This window comes from Engystomops pustulosus, chromosome 4, assembly GCF_040894005.1.
Source record: "Engystomops pustulosus chromosome 4, aEngPut4.maternal, whole genome shotgun sequence".
NCBI lineage: Eukaryota > Metazoa > Chordata > Amphibia > Anura > Leptodactylidae > Engystomops > Engystomops pustulosus.
In genome coordinates this window covers 49,628,543-49,645,643 of record NC_092414.1, presented here as the reverse complement: position 1 = coordinate 49,645,643, position 17,101 = coordinate 49,628,543, and positions in this window count along the sequence as shown.

The following is a 17,101-nucleotide window of genomic DNA, read 5'->3' as shown; positions in this document are numbered from 1 at the left end:
AGAATACACAAACCTACAAAAGATACTAACAAACCACTACACAAATGACATACTGTATAAAAATTCTCATTTTATTTTATCATCAAGGCCTGCGTGTTATCAAATACAGGGTTCCATAGGACCCCCATAGATTCCTCCTATAGAAGCTTTTTCTTTGCCATTGCAGTGCCGCAATATGCAATTCAGTGCACGTGCTACATGGTTACTGTTCTTGTTAGGACAAGAGCTTAAATGGGATCGTAGGAATAACTTAGGATCAGGGTAACTTTATAATGACGAAAGGACCCCTCCTTGTTCCCTACCGTGGTTATAAATCCTGAGGCTCCACGTGTGACATGATAAGGCCCCTTCCACACTAGCGTTGCATTTCACGTCAGAGTGCAATGCGTGAAAAACTGACGTTTTTGGCTGCGTTTTTGTTCCATTTTTCCTTGGAGTAATTAGCGTTTTTGCGTTTTTCACGCGCGTGTTGTTAGCGTTTTTTTTGCGTTTTCGGCGCATTTTTCACGCGCGAGTCAATGGGAGACTCGAGCATTTTTCAAAGGGACCATGGTTTGGGATTAAAATGTGTTATTTAATTGAAAAATAATGTCTTCTGATAAGTTGCAAACATCTGCGATCTATTCTTCACTGTTCCCCGTGTATATTATCTCCCGACAAGTTAGCAGATGTGAAGAACAGTGAAGAATAGAATAAAAACAGTGAACACAGTGAACACAGGATCATTTAAGAGAAAAACACAGTGCAGAACACAGTGCAGAATAGATTACAGATGTTCGGCACATCTGCTTACTTGTCGGGAGATACGCGCGGAACGGTGCGCCCAAAATAGCATGTGAAGAACAATATATATGTGTGAAGAACACATTGCAGATGTATTTAAACATCTGCAATTTGTTCTTCACACACACATATATATTGTTCTTCACATGCTATTTTGGGCGCACCGTTCCGCGCGTATCTCCCGACAAGTAAGCAGATGTGCCGAACATCTGTAATCTATTCTGCACTGTGTTCTGCACTGTGTTTTTCTCTTAAATGATCCTGTGTTCACTGTGTTCACTGTTTTTATTCTATTCTTCACTGTTCTTCATTGTGTTTTTTTAATTAAATGATCGTTCTCGAGCAGGGGAAATACTGTTATTCTGGTCACCTAGCAACCCTTACGTTTAAAACGCATTGCACTCGCATTGCACTTGCAATGATTGCGAGTGCAATGCGTTCTTGATGCATCTCCATAGCCTTGAATGGGGCGTGAAAAACGCGCGTGACACGCAAAAGTAGAGCATGCTGCGATTTTGACGCGCGTGAAAACGAACGCAAGCACGCGCGTGAAAACCAACGCTAATGAAGAAAGACCCATTGAATACAATGGGACAGAGTGCAATGCAAGTTCTGCGCGTCAAATGCACGCGCAGAACTCGTGCGTGAAAAACGCCAGTGTGGAAGGGGCTTAAGACTGCTCCTTTTTAAACTGCCTTTCAAGTATAGATACGGTTTATTATTATTATTGACTGTTTCAGCATGTCATAAAAATAGATTTTTTAATTATGACAGTAAATGTTACGTTTTCTAGTCTTTACCTTGCTTTTAGATATACAGGCGGTCCCCTACTTAAAGACTACCCATAGTTACAGACAGACCCCTCTGCCGACTGTGACCTCTGGTGAAGCTCTCTGTATGCTTTACTTTACTCCCAGACTGCAATGATCAGCTGTGAGGAGTCTGTAATGATGTTTTATTGATCATCCTTGGTCCAATTACAGCAAAAAAAATGTGAAAATCCAATTGTCACTACGACAAAAATTAATTTTGTCTGGAGCTACAATTATAAAATATACAGTTCCGACTTACATACAAATTTAACTTAAATACAAACCCAAGGAACCTATCTTGTAAGTAACCCGGGGACTGCCTGTATATATTAGAGAGGATTTGGTACTTATAATGTGTTAATACAATTAGGACAGATTTGGCTCTGTTGGAGTACGCAGGAGTTAACCCAAAGGCTTGAGTTGGGCATCCATAAGGAATACACACACAAATATTTGGAGGCTAAAAATGTAGTTATATAAATAATCCCAGACAAAGGCTGAACAAGGCTTTGTTTGTACTACTGTATCTTTTTACATATAAGTATCTTGTTTTTAACATGATGAAAAAAAAAGCATTTTTATTTAAAGTAGAAAGTATGTCATTTGTTTATTGGTTTGTTAGGATCTTTTGTAGGTTTGTGTATTATTCTTCTTCCTTTTTTGTTACTTTTGCAAAATTAGTGGATTTATACATAACTATATATAATCAATGCAAAACTTGCAAAAAAAGGGGAGGTTTGTATTACAGAAACCTACAAACCACTAAACAACTGAAATTCTTAAAAAATGCCAATTTTATTTCATTATAGTTTAAAAATAATTAAATATAAGTATAAAAAGATACAGTGGTATACCCAATGCATGTTTGGGCTCTAAAGCCTTTGTCCGGGTTACATGCATTAGCCCTTATTGGCCACTACAGTCATTTATATTAGCCATACTTACATGTTCAGTGATGCAGGTAAATGAAGAATAATCTTTTACTTGGCACATTGTGTAATAGCTGAATACATCATACACATTTTTGGATGATTTCAGGTACTGGTTGGTCATTGGTTGTTTAAAACGATTGCTTATTTATTGTACAATGTAATGAGGGACTAGGCTCAGTATAGCTATTCAGTGACCCCATTAAGAATTCATAGGGCTTCACCGACTCAGAAGTAGAATAAATATCCATACAAATGATTTTTATTTACAGCAGTTGCTAAATGTCAATTGACTCCTTGTTACAGTATGTTCTTTGCTCTTGTTGCTGCACAGTAAAGCTTTTGACATGACGTTGCATTCCAAACATTGAGAATATTATCAGAACTGATATGTGTCAGTCTTTTCTGTCGCAGCAAAAAACCCCTCTATCTAGTTACTGGAATTTAGGCTGGAAGGATTACTCACAAGAATCTTAAAAAGCTGAACATGGGTCATTTGGGTCAAGTGGCCAAAGTTCAGTACAAAAATATTGCCGAATAGTGTTGGAAATATAGACAAAAGTTTTGTATGAGGTACACTTGTATAAGGTACATTTGAATGCTTCATGTCTCCATAGTGTGGTACTCCACTGGCTCAGATTGGAAGTAGTTTTGTAGAATGACTGATGAGAGGTCACAAAAACATGGGAATTGAAGGATTGAAGGGGGCCAAATTAATGTAACTCTTATAAGTGTATGCAAGTATAAGAAATCTTCTAGTACATTATATGATTGTTGTGACTATTACAGTACATATAATATATGTACTGGGGCCCACAAGGGAAATTGATTTTGCCCCTCCCCCCCACTACTACATAGAAATATTCGGGGATAAGGAAATTTCTAGGCATTGCTCGGGGAGTGAAATAAAAGATGAACTAATTCCTTTCTCCTTCACTCTCCACTAGTGCACGGCTCTTGGTTTGTGTACAGAGGCTACGTGACGTTATCTCAGGGCATTAATGTTTGTGATGGTATAAGAATTACCTTGGTTTTTGGACTTTCTGCTGGTGACAGTGCTGTGGTAATGGATGAAAGTGTTAGCACTCCACACCAACACTACCTCTGAAAAGTTTGGGGTTACTTAGAAATCTCCTTATTTTTGAAAAAAAGCATATTTTCTTTCAATGAAGCTAAACTTAAATGAATCATAAATATACTCTATACATATAATATACATATTTAATGTGATAAATGACTATTCTATCTGCAAATATCTGGTGTTTAATGCAATATCTATATAGATGTATATAGGCCCATTTATAACAACCACCAGTGGTTTAATGTTACATTGTGTTTGGCGTTTGCTGAGTAGAAAGGCTAATGGATGTTTAGAAAACCCTTGAAAACCCTTGTCCAAGTATTCTAGCACAGCTAAAAACAGTTTGGCTCTTTAGAGAAGCTATAAAACTGACCTTCCTTTGACCTGGTTGAGAATCTGGTGCATCACATTTGCTTGTTCTATGAAACGCTCACAAAAGAACTTCCATGTGAAGTTTAACCCCTTAAGGACACAGGGTTTTTTCGCTCATTTCTCGCTCTCCACCTTCAAAAATCCATAACTTTTTCATTTTTATGTGTACAGACCTGTGTGAGGGCTTATTTTGTGCGTAACAAATTTTACTTTCCCGTAATGTTATTTATTTTAACATGCCATGTACTGCGAAGCTGAAAAAAATTCCAAATATGGAAAAATTGAAAAAAAAACGCATGTGCGTCACGTTCTTGTGGGCTCATTTTTTACGACTTTGACTGTGCACTCAAAATAACAACTCAGCTTTATTCTTTGGTTCGGTGCGATTGCGGTGATACCAAATTTATATAGGTTTTATTGTGTTTTAATACATTTTCAAAAATTAAACAAATGTGTACAAAATAGAAAAAAAAAATTTTGCCATCTTCTGAAGCTAATAACTTTTTCATACTTTGACGCACTGAGATGTGTGAGGTGTCATTTTTTGTGAAATGAGCCGACCTTTACATTGTTATCATTTTTAGGTCTGTACGACATTTTGATCATTTTTTATTCCATTTTTTATGTGATGTAAAAAGGTGTAAAAGTCGCATTTCTGACATTTGGGCGCCATTTCCCGCCTCTGAGGTCACCGCCGGCCGTAACCGTTTTTATATTTTGATAGATTGGGCATTTTAGGACGCGGAGATACCTAATGTGTCTGTGATTTTTACTGTTTATTATGTTTTATATCAGTTCTAGCGAAAGGGGGGGTGATTTGAATTTTTAATATTTTATAAATTTTTTTTATTTTTTAAACTTTTTTTTTCCACTATTTCTTAGACCATCTAGGGTACATTAACCCTAGATAGTCAGATTGCTCCTACCATATACTGCAATACTTCTGTATTGCAATATATGGCATTTTTGCAGCTCATTCATTACAATGATCCACTGGCTCATTGTAACGAATCTGCAGATGCCAGATAGCCTCGGGTCAAACGAAGACCTGAGGCTACCATGGCAACCGATCGCCTCCCCCCGATGACGGGGGCGCGGCGATCGGAATAAAGATGGCAGGGCCCGCGCGCCGCCGTCTTTTAAATGCCGACGGCGACTTTGCCGGCGGCAACTAAAGGGTTAATAGCCGCGATCGGTGCAAGCATCGGGTTATTAGCGGTGGGGGTTTGCTGCAATATGCAACAACCCCCACCTCTGTATGAAGAGGACTCAGCCCGTGAGCCCTCTTCATACATTCCCTATACCTCAGTGCTGTAGAGCTACGGCAGAGCGTTAAGGGGTTAAAAGTCTAATTTTGTTTATAAAAATGACATCCATTCCATGCGACAAATTACCAAGAAACTAATGATTTTCTACAACAATGGGTCCTACTCCCTTCAGAGAAGGCTCTAGCCAGAGTAGAAAGAAGTGGGAGGCCGCGCTGCACAACCAAGCAACAAGACAAGTACATTAGAGTCTCTAGTTGGAGAAACCAATGCCTCACAGTTCTTCAACTGGCAGCTTCAATAAATAGCACCAGCCAAACGCCAGTGTCACCCTCTACAGTGAAGAAGTGACTCTAGGATGCTGGCCTTCAGGGCATAGTGGCAAAGAAAAAGCCATATCTGAGACTGGCTAATAAAACGTAAATATTAATATGGGCAAAAGAGCACATTGGACAGAGGAAGATTGGAAAAATGTGTTATGGACAGAAGAGTCTGTGAGGTGTTCACACAGCAGGACATTTGTAACACTCCGATAAATTGGAAAGATGCTGGAAGATGCCTGATACCATCTGTCATATGGTGGAGGACATGTGATGGTTTCGGTGTAAGGTGGGATATTTATACAAGGTCAAAGGGCTTTTTGGGATAGAATGCTATCACTCCATTTTGCAACGCCATCCCATACCCTATGGTGAGCACTCAATTGGAGCCAATTTCACCTTACAACAATGACCCAAAGCACCTCCAAATTATGCACAAACTATGTACGTAAGAAGCCGACAGCTGGTATTCTATCCGTTATAGAGTGGCCGCCCAGACGCCAGATCTTAACCCTTTTGAGCTGTTGTGTGAGCAGCTTAACCGTATGATACAAAAAATGTGCCCATCAAGCCAGTCCCACTTGTGAGAGGGGCTTCTGTAAGCAAGGGGTGAAATTTCTCCAGATTACTTCAGCAAATTAACAGCTAGAGGAAAAAGGTCTGCAATGCTGGAATTGCAGCAAAGGGAGCGTTCTCTGATGAAAGCAAAGTTTGAAGGAGAAAATTATTCCAAATGAAAAAAAATATTTTAAACCTTTTCAATGTTTGGATTATATTTTCTATTCATTTTGCAACTCATTTGAAAAATAAAAGTATGAGTTTTCATGGAAAACACAAAATTGTCTGACCCCAAACTTTTGAGCGGTAGTGTGCCTACTAATAAGAAAATGCTGAAATCTATACAACACTCTGGGGTCACACTTGGCTGTCTGACCCTATGGATATAACAGTACATAAACTGAGAGCTGTGTCACACTAGAAGGTTAGTCCGTGACTACAATGCTGATCTGACGCAGGAAGTAGTAGGGTATAGTACCTCACTGGTGACAGGTCTTCTCTGTGTCCAGAGACGTCATAAAATCTGGCTGCAGAATTTTGGTAGTTGTAATCAGCTCTGGGCAGCACATCCACCTCACTGCGCCCCTAAAATTACCACAAGTAATTACAATACAATGTCACTTGGATAACAGAAATATTCCACACTGTGATGTTCAAGAATATACATAACAAAACCCCTCTTTGCCCCCTGCATATATCAAGAAATACATTGTGACCAACAACTATATTACTATACTACAGTCCCTGAATAAATAATACTGTACCACTACAATCACTTGCAGAGTGTTGTGCCAGTATGGATAAAATGATCTCCTAATCTGTGTGGTAAGGAGCATCACAAAGTCATGGAGGCGGGAGCTAAACACCAAAGTCAAGCTCTGCATCCCCCTCCATTGTATCATAGTAACATAGTTTATACGGTTGAAAAAAATACACATGTCCATCAAGTTCATCCAAGAAAGGGAATGGATTGGATGAGGAAGGGATTTAGGGGAAACAATTCTATATAACATAATAATAGAATTTTTCTTGAAGCTCTCTACCGTCCCTGCTGTGACCAGAGCCCGAGGCAGGTTATTCCACAGATTGACAGTTCTCCAGACGGAGACAGTGCCCCCTCGTCTTTTGATTTGATTTAATCTGAAACAACTTACCATTTTTGTGGCTCTACGTTGAACCCTCTCTAGCTCCAGGGCATCCTTTTTATGGACCGGTGCCCAGAACTGGACAGCATATTCCAGGTGTGGCCGAACCAGTGCCTTGTACAGTGGTAATATTACATCCCTATCACGAGAGTCCATACCACTTTTGATACATGACAAGATCCTACTGACTTTAGAAGCAGCTGATTGACATTGTACGCTTATGATCTACTAACTAGATGATCTACTAGTACCCCCAGGTCCTTCTTAAAGGGGTATTCTCGTCTGGGCACTCACATTCAATTTCACTAATCTGCCAAATATAAACATTTCTTCAATTGGATGTTATTAAAAAAAATGTTCCCGTGTGAAGATAATTTCTCATAAATGTAGTGATTTGGTCCCTTAGAAACCAGATAGCTTCTTCGGATATGACCACGTCACACTCTGGCAGCAGTGGCCAGACTTACGCTATAAAGTCCTGCCTGACCTCCTGGATTCAGCAATCATTACCACAGGACGGCTGTGGGACATGCAGTTACTCCTGGACATTTGATATACAAAACCTTTTTGTTTATTTGTGCAATCTCTCAGGCAGAGGTGGCCGTATCTGAGGAAGCTATCTCGTTTCTAAGGGACAAAATCACTACATTTATGAGAAATTATCTTCACACAGGAACATTTTTTTTAATAACATCTAATTGAAGAAATGTTTATGCCCAGACGAGAATACCCCTTTAACAAGGGACTCTCCCAGATTTACTCCAATGACATATTTTGCCTTTGAAATATTAGCCCCCAGGTGCACAACCTTACATTTATCCACATTGGACCTCATTGCCAAGTGGATGACCAAACACTCAGTTTGTCCAAGTCGCCCTGCAGCCTATGGACATCCTCCATAGACTGTATTACACTACACAGCTTGGTGTCATCTGCAAAAATAGACACAGTTCTAGTAATTCCTATTCCAGAGAATACTACCTTGGAGGTCCTTCCCTTAAGCTTTGAACCTAATTCTTTAAAACTATCCTTTAGGCTCCTCCACCTACTATCTATTCTGTCATTGGTACAAACATGAACCAATGATAGCTGGGTCATCCCCAGCCCCTCCCAGTAATTTATCCACCCTTTCCATAAGTGATCAACGTCTTTGCTTTTAAACTGTCCTGCATTTCTGTAGTGCTTTTAAACTGCCAGATTTCCTGATAATTTAGGCATGTGACGTGTCTCCTGGATGCTAGGTGCCATTGCATGTGATACATTCTTTTTGCAAAGTGTGAACCGTGCATGCGCAAAAATCCAGTTTACACAGCACATATGCAAAACACATCAGAAATGCAGGACAGTTTGAAAGTAAAGAAGTCAGTCACAATGGAGGGGGGTCCTGAGCCTGACTTTCACATTGAGTTTCTGCCTCCTTGACTATGTGCTGCACACAGGTTAAAATTAAATTTTTACCACACTGCAGAAGGACTTGGATATAAGGAAAGCAGATCACATGCTGCACATGGCACTGGTTTACTGGGGAAACTCCGTGCTGACATGTTAACTCTACATATGCATTGTTTTATCTCTAAATATTACCTCCCAAAAATCCTATATACTGTGGCACCTCTTTGTATTTTCCAAGCAATGCCCCCTCATGAATTTTCATTACGCAGTCCCCCATGAGTTATATACACTGAGGCCCCTCAATAATAATATACACTCAGCCCTTTTATTATACACACTTCAGCCTCACGAATTTCATACACTGAGCCCCCTCATGAACTTTACAGGAGAGGTAGTCATTACTTGATTATTGTTCCAGTCTGAAGTAGTAGCACTAGAGATGAGCGAGCACTAAAATGCTCGAGTGCTCGTTATTCGAGACGAACTTTTCCTGATGGTCGAGTGCTTGTCTCGAATAACGAGCCCCATTGAAGTCAATGGGAGACCCGAGCATTTTTCAAAGGGACCATGGTTCGGGAATAAAATGTGTTATTTAATTGAAAAAGAATGTCTTCTCATAAGTTAGCAGATGTATGCAATCTATTCTTCACTGTTCCGCACGTATATGATCTCCCGACAAGTTAGCAGATGTGAAGAACAGTGAAGAATAGAATAAAAACAGTGAACACAGTGAACACAGGATCATTTAAGTGAAAAACGCAGTGTAAAACAGTGAAGAATAGATTGCAGATGTTCTGCACATCTGCTTACTTGTCCGGAGATACGCTGTCCCGGGATCCACTCCCCTTCTTCCACTGAAGTCTCCCCGATGCCTCTGCGCTGCTCCCCGATGCCTCTGTCCTGTTCTGCGATGTCTCTTTCCTGCTCACCGTGTTCTTCAATGTGTTCTTCACACATATATATTGTTCTTGACATACTATTTTGTTCGCACCGTTTCACGCGTATATTCCGACAAGTAAGCAGATGTGCCGAACATCTGTAATCTATTCTTCACTGTGTTCTTTACTGTGTTTTTCACAGATCATGATCATGATCCTGTGTTCACTGTTTTTATTCTATTCTTCATTGTTCTTCACTGTGTTTTTTTAATTAAATGCTCGATCTCGAGCAGGGGAAATACTCCTCCGAGCAATGAGCCATTTCGAGTACCTTAATACTCGAACGAGCATCAAGCTCGGACAAGTATACTCGCTCATCTCTAAGTAGCACCATAGTATTTACAGTATATTCTTTAGTTGCCTGCTGTAGCTAAAGTGATTCTTGCCATCATATTTTCACATACATAGATACTGGTCACAGTCTGCTGATAACAAAGGGTTAATGTATTTATGTTTTTATATGTTAAAAGTAATGTAAAATTTATCTAGACTTTAAAAACAGACTCTGCTCTTGGGTTCTTAGTCTCTGTTCTGAGATTTGTATGACAGCTGATCCTGCGCTGCACATGTACCAGCGCTGCACATGTACCAGCGCTCACCCAGCTGACCATTGGTTGAGATACTACTGGTTACTGCCATCCAGAGGACTATTATCTGAATACAGCTAGCTAAGGGCTTATTCACATGGCCGTCTGCAGGGATGTACATGCGGCCGCAAATTTCCGGCCGCATGTACGTCCCCATAGACGCCAATAGCGGCACGACGGGGATACGAGCCGCACACCGCAATAAGATTGAGCATGCTCTATCTTATGGCGAGTGTGCGGCTGTTTCATATGGAGGGAGCAGGGGCCACCTCCTCCTCACCTCCAGCACACGGCAGGCATACCGTGTGTGAATGTACGCTAACAGTTCTGGTTGTCCTCAGAAAATGTAGTCCTGACCATCCTGTTGCCTAGCGATGGACTGTTTCTTGATCGTTCTCCTAATAAAGGAACAATTCATTTTCATCATCTCTATGCTCTTCCTGCTGGTTCTGATGAATTTGGATGAGGAATACACTAGAAATGAGGTTCTGTGATATCCGTGGCTAAGCCACAATCAAACCAGCCACTCTGTTCCTTGTCTTCAGCAGCTCACATATACTATCAACTACATAAAAAGAGAAATGGTGAACTTAATATGAAAATTTAAAAAAAAAACCTCCTTCATTTAAACAAAAAGAAAAACATAACCTTTTTCCATACAAAAAGACAAAAAAATATACAAAAAAGTTTGCAGGCAAAAAATGCTCACAGGAATGGAAATTAAAACAGCTGTACTGTTTGTGAATGGTGTTACAGAGCTTTGCACCTGTCAGCTTGTGGACAATACTAATAACACTATATCTAAAGCATTTTCTTTTCATTCTGAGCAGAGATTGTTCTCATAACATCTATAAAACCCAAATCTGCATCATGCCTTAATCCAGAGAATGTGTTTCCAGTGCTCCAGAGTCCAATGTCTGTTATGTATACTACTGAAGCCAACACTTCATGTGCATGGTGAACTTCGGCTTGTGTGCAGCTGCTCTACCACCGAAACCAATCCATGAAAATCCAAAGGATATTTCCTGCATGAAAAAATCCTTTCAAGGCTCAGTAGTCAAGGTAGCAACTTGGAAAGAATTATTTGCACCCAGAGGTTCATTTAAAGGGGTTGTCTGAGAATTAAAAAAAAATTACTTGGAGGGTGGGGTAGGGGGGGGGGTCGGGGTGTAAACAATGAACCTCTTATATACACACCACCTTATGTGCTCTAGTTCGCCTCCAGCAGCCATTTGTCACCCTGGGTCTCTTTTTGTAAACAAACGGAGTTCAGGTAGATGCATGAACGTGGCTGTGTATACAGAGACCAGCACGGGCAACGCCTCAGGCGAACAGGAACTTGGAGAGAGGCAACTATAGGAGTTTTTTTTTTGTTACAGCACCCCAGCCATATAAGCCATATATATATTTTTTATTCCTCTTTAAGGTGTATATATTGTCACCTGCCCGAAACGTGTCAGTGGACATGATGGTGGCATGTGTAATAAAAGATGAAGATTAAAAGATACGGATCCGGCCATTTCAGGATATTGGAATCCTTCTGCTGCAGTCCTGGCAACTCGTATACCATTGCATAGTAAATCATGCTTTAGATATCAGCTGAGATTGATTGAGGAGCTGGAGGGAGAGCTGAACCGGTTTTCTTCAAACATTTTAACTTTCCTCATGCCCATCAGTAACTTCAAACAGCTACCATGATACTTCAATATACTTGGAACCAGGATTACCAACGTCCTAATACATTAGGTGCACAAGGCCACTATATGCCTCCCCCCAACCAAGCTTGGAAACAGCAGTGCATTGCTATGTAATGTACATTCCTATATAATAGCAGTCTAGATACAGAGGCTCGGCTCCTTGTTGGGGAGACACCTCTTCAATATTGTATGACAGGGACAGTTTGTCAGTCTCTGTCATGAATCTCAGTGAACAGAGTGAGGTTAAAGGAAATCTACCACTTCCCATGGTAGGTTAACTATTAATACTGCTCGGTAAATCCCAGCAGTGTTAATAGAAATACATGTTTAAAAGAAGCGAGTCAAAAGTTTCAAATGCAGTGAAATTGGTGAAAAAAAGCATTTTCTTGTGGGCTTGGATTTTACACACACTCAAATTGATGGTGTAAAACGAGACAACCTCGGGTCTTTGTATGACCCGAGGCTGTCATGGCAATAGATTGCTGTCCCCCGATGACTTCACAGGGGGTGGCGATTAGATCCAAAATGATGGCACCCACGGGCCGACAGCATTTAAATGCCTCCAGCAGCTTTGCCAGAGGCATTTGCGATCACTGCCAGCACAGACTGTGGGTGCTACCAGTGGATGTTTGCTGCAATGTGCAGCTAACGGCCCCCTTCTATGTAGAGGGCTCACGGGCTGACATGTAACGTACATGTTACATACAGATATCTTTATTATCCAAGAATTCCTAGTGAAATATACTATAATGTACTTTATACTTTGTGTTTGGCAATCCTCCGTTTTTAACTTCGGAAAAGTCTAAACATGCTAAAATTTGATGTTGTCTCCGTTTTAATTTATTCACATATTTTACGGTGAAATAAGAAGGGAAAAGTGCAATGCAGAACTAAGTTGCTCCAGAATTATGTCATGTAGAATACAAACATTAATCTGGAGAGATGACTAATTCCTCTTAAGTGTAAGTGTAGACTCATTTTCTGGAGCAGTGCCAGACTATAATATGGATAGCATTGTATGGTATGTTTTTATGAATACATTTTATTTGTTTTGACTATATCATGGTCTACAAATTTTATATCAGCATACTCGACAAAGTATGCAGCTGTGTGTCACATGCTAACATCAACCCCTTCCTCTTTCACCTCTTTTAATGGAGTAGATCGAGATAATAAAAACATAAATGTCTCTGCAGGTTATTTTCCATGGATTAAACGATCACTAGAATACCACATTTATATAGGGTTTTAATTCCTGATCAAACTGAAAATGTTCACATCTACATATTCTGATGCATGCATATTTGATATATCTATATACTTTTTGCAAGAAGAACTTTAGTTTTTATTTATACCAAATTTATGGCATGTATGTTGTTTCGATCAATTGTTATTCAATATTTTTGTTACAAATTGGCAAAGAAAAGGGACAATAATACTTAAACTATTCTTTTTCCCCGCAGTCCAGGTCATAGGAAATTAACTCCCCTTTGCTGGTGTGACAGGTCTCAATAATAAAATAATTAGCATGAAGCACATATAAGCACACATATATAAGCCCCTCCCCCTCTGTCTTATTACAGAAGACAAAATCTGCATCAAAACTTTATAAAGCAAAAAGGAGGGACAATATATTTGTGCTGCTGCTTGGAATTCATCAAAGAAGAATAGTGGGGGAGATACATCAGCCTGTCTATTGGGTAATATTCACCTGAAACTCAGAGCGCCACATTTATTTTCGAGTTTTAAACCATTTTCGGCCACTTTTCCTACTTGTCTGGAAAAGAGGCATGGTCTTGGGAAAAGGGGTGTGGCCTAGCCCAGCTATCAGAAAATCAGTTCTCACCCTAACGGAATGCCCTAGTAATTCCTAAATTGCTATGCATTCCCTGACATTTTTCATCATGCGTTAGAAAGACTCTTTAGAGGGCAATTAGAAGGACTCTTCTGCCAAAATATTTGTCAGAGAAGCGGTTAGCTCAACTGTGAGATGCACGGCACACGAGCGCTCAGGGGAGACCATTTTGAATCTATTTGGAATCTTGCTATGTTAAGGATGATGCAATGACTGATCATTTTTGCACCTTTATTGAATAATATTGATTATAAAAGTTATGTTTTATCTCTTGGCTGTGCTGTAGCTACTATTGTTGAACAGACCTTAACCGTAAAGTTCAGGTTCGTACCGAACTTTGCAGGTTTGGGTCGCCCGGACACCAATCCCCCTTCAGTTAACACCCACTATTGGTGCGGGCACTGATTGTGGGCATTTAAAGGGAACCTGTTACCGCTGTTTGAAAAAATTCAGTTGCAGGCAGGTTCCCATAGAGCCCTTAAAGCATAAAGGCAAGCTTTCTTCAGCTAATAAAATTGCTGCGCAGAAAAGGAAAAAATTACATTTATTCTCTGGCTGATAACCAGGCAGAGAGCCTAGCGAATTGAGGTGGGTGGATACATACGTGCGGGTCCCTCGGCTTGCTCACACCTCCTTTCGCTACGTCATCTGGCTGAATTATAACACAAATGCCTATGGCACATGCGCGGCTTTACTGCTTAGCTTCCTGCTTCCACACATGGCAGCCGTAGGCATATGTGTGATAATTCAGCGGACATCCAGATGACGTAGGGAAAGGAGGTGTGAGCAAGCCAAGGGTCTCGCACATATGCAGCTATTTTATTAGCTAAAGAAAGCTTTCCCTTATGCTATAAGGGCACTATGGAACCTGATTTTTTGGCAACAGATTTTTTTCAAACGGTGACAGGTTCCCTTTAATATTTTAACTGCTGCTGGCAAAGTCGCTGGGTGATGCCATTTTTTAGCGTATATCATCGGTCCCCAATCACATCATCAGTGCGTAGTGGTGTTCACTATCTAGTGCCAGCTTATGTTTGTCCGTGGTAGTTTAAAAGCAATGAAACAGTTAACACCCTTAAGCATTGACAGCACCGATTAGGGGTGTTACTGGTAGGGACCAGGTTTAGACATTTTGAACACGGACGAACCGAATTTCAATGGATCCCCTCATCAATTATAGGGACTTAAAATGTGCAAGCATTCATAAGACTTCCTTCTGAGGCTTGAAGATAGAGCCATCTTTTGTAGCTCCAAGAATCCACTGAATATAACATGTCCCCCTGACCAAGCTCTTTAGTTATCAGTAGTTAAAATTGTGCACCAAAAAAATCAAACAAGTTGGATAAGAATGGCACTCACCAATGGGTCATGTGTCTTCTTGGTGGAACATTCATACTTACAGGCACAAAATATAAACATTCTGGGATACAGGGAAGACTGTGAAACACCTCACATGTGTCTTCCGGATCCTATGACAAACATGTGCAAAACCCCTATTTCAACCCAATCACAAACGATCACCATCAGTGAGTCTTGGTCATGTGACTGTTTTAGTCAGACTTGGATTTACCATTTAGACACTTTCTATAACATTTTCTTGGTTCATTCCTGTTTTCACTACTCATTTAGTGCTCATTTTAAAATATCTTTCATTATTCAATTTTTATATTATATATATATATACATACATATACACACACACACACTGTTTATTGTATGTAAATATACTTACTGGCTTGTCCTTTGGTTGCAATCTCAAAACTCCGTCTGGGAGTACTGTTTGTCCCTCCCAAGATGGAGGCGCCACACACTATCATTTAGGCCGTGCCCTCCCACGTCGGGACTTGCCCCTCACAAGATGGCGCTACAGAGCGTGCATGCTCAGCAGTCACCTCATGCGCTGGGCAGCCTTCGTCAGAAATCACGTTATCCTGAGGGGCCGGTTAACTCTTAAATTCCTAAAGGAGCCTATATTGCTCTGTAAATGGCTCAGAGCTTATATAGCTGATACTAGGGAACAGTTGGTATGATAGTGAACTATACCCAATATACAACCAAGTAAAATGGGGAAAAATTATATAGGCAGAATGCAAATGGGGGGGGGGGGGCAACCTTTAACCCTTAAAAACATAAAAACATTAAATTGTGAGAATTAAAATACTCCATTTATATGTAAAGTATATATGTAAACAAGTAAACACTGGAGATAACTTCAGGCTACATCACTTATCATAGGTCTTCTAGGTTGCAAATAACACGCAAGATTTACACTTAATACCAATATTAACACGATTACTTTCCACATAAGATCTGAGTACAAAAAAGCCTGACCTCTTTTTCAGCCAATGTCTTTATTTTGTGCTCCAAAGTTTTTGTACCAATTACTCACAACTGTTTTTTTTGCGATACATTGTGAAAAAAATGTGTTCACCTCCTCCCTCCCTTGTTTTAATGCTGTAGCCTGTATGTTCCCTTGTTCTATGTCCATACTATTTTCTTCAGTATTATTGGGATCCATAGCTTTTATTAAAACTTTATATATTGCTGTTCCGAATTGAGAGTGCTCTATTTCAAAAACAGTCAGAGTAGCAAAAAAGTTGCCGGGGCTTGCGTTTTAACCTCCCTGTATGCCGATACTTTGTCGTTATTATCTCTTTACATGACTGAGCACCGCTAAAGAAGTCCTTGACTGTGTGTATTGGTCCCAATCCGTGGTTCTACTGTGTGGTGGAAAGGACATCATCAGGGTGAGGATAGCGCCCGCCAGAGGCCTCTTTCTCTTTTTAGCATACTATGAGAGTATTCTCATTGATGCTATAAGATGTGGCAGTGCTGTTCCGTTTTTTCGATATAAATTGACTAAATTGTACACCTACGTGACAATAATAACTTTTTTGTGCATTGGTTTCAACCACCAATTCATAGAGTTTCTGATTTAATTGGCGGAAGGTGGTTCTTTTCCAATTATACATCAGAATTTGGGTCCGGCCATAGCATCTTCTATCCAGCCAGTACTTATTTAACACAATTACAGATCCTGTAATTTCCAAAAATCTTACAGACAGCATACTGCTGATCTGAGTGGCCAAAAGTTTCTCTGATATAAGCTATCCTTATAACTGGAGGCCTGGATAGACATCTGATGAGCCAAGTGGTTAAAGGTCTCTCCTCTGAGAAAAGCTATCCATATTAATGGAGGCTAGGATATACATCTGATGAAGAGTATCTTCACCAGGCAGTACCATCAAAAGGCATGTTAAACGTTACACATTTAATCATGTTGTATGTGTAATATGGAGAGACCCTTGAAACCTTGGACCCTACAATGTTCTCTTGAAAATGCAACAATATTCATGATCTTTTCTTA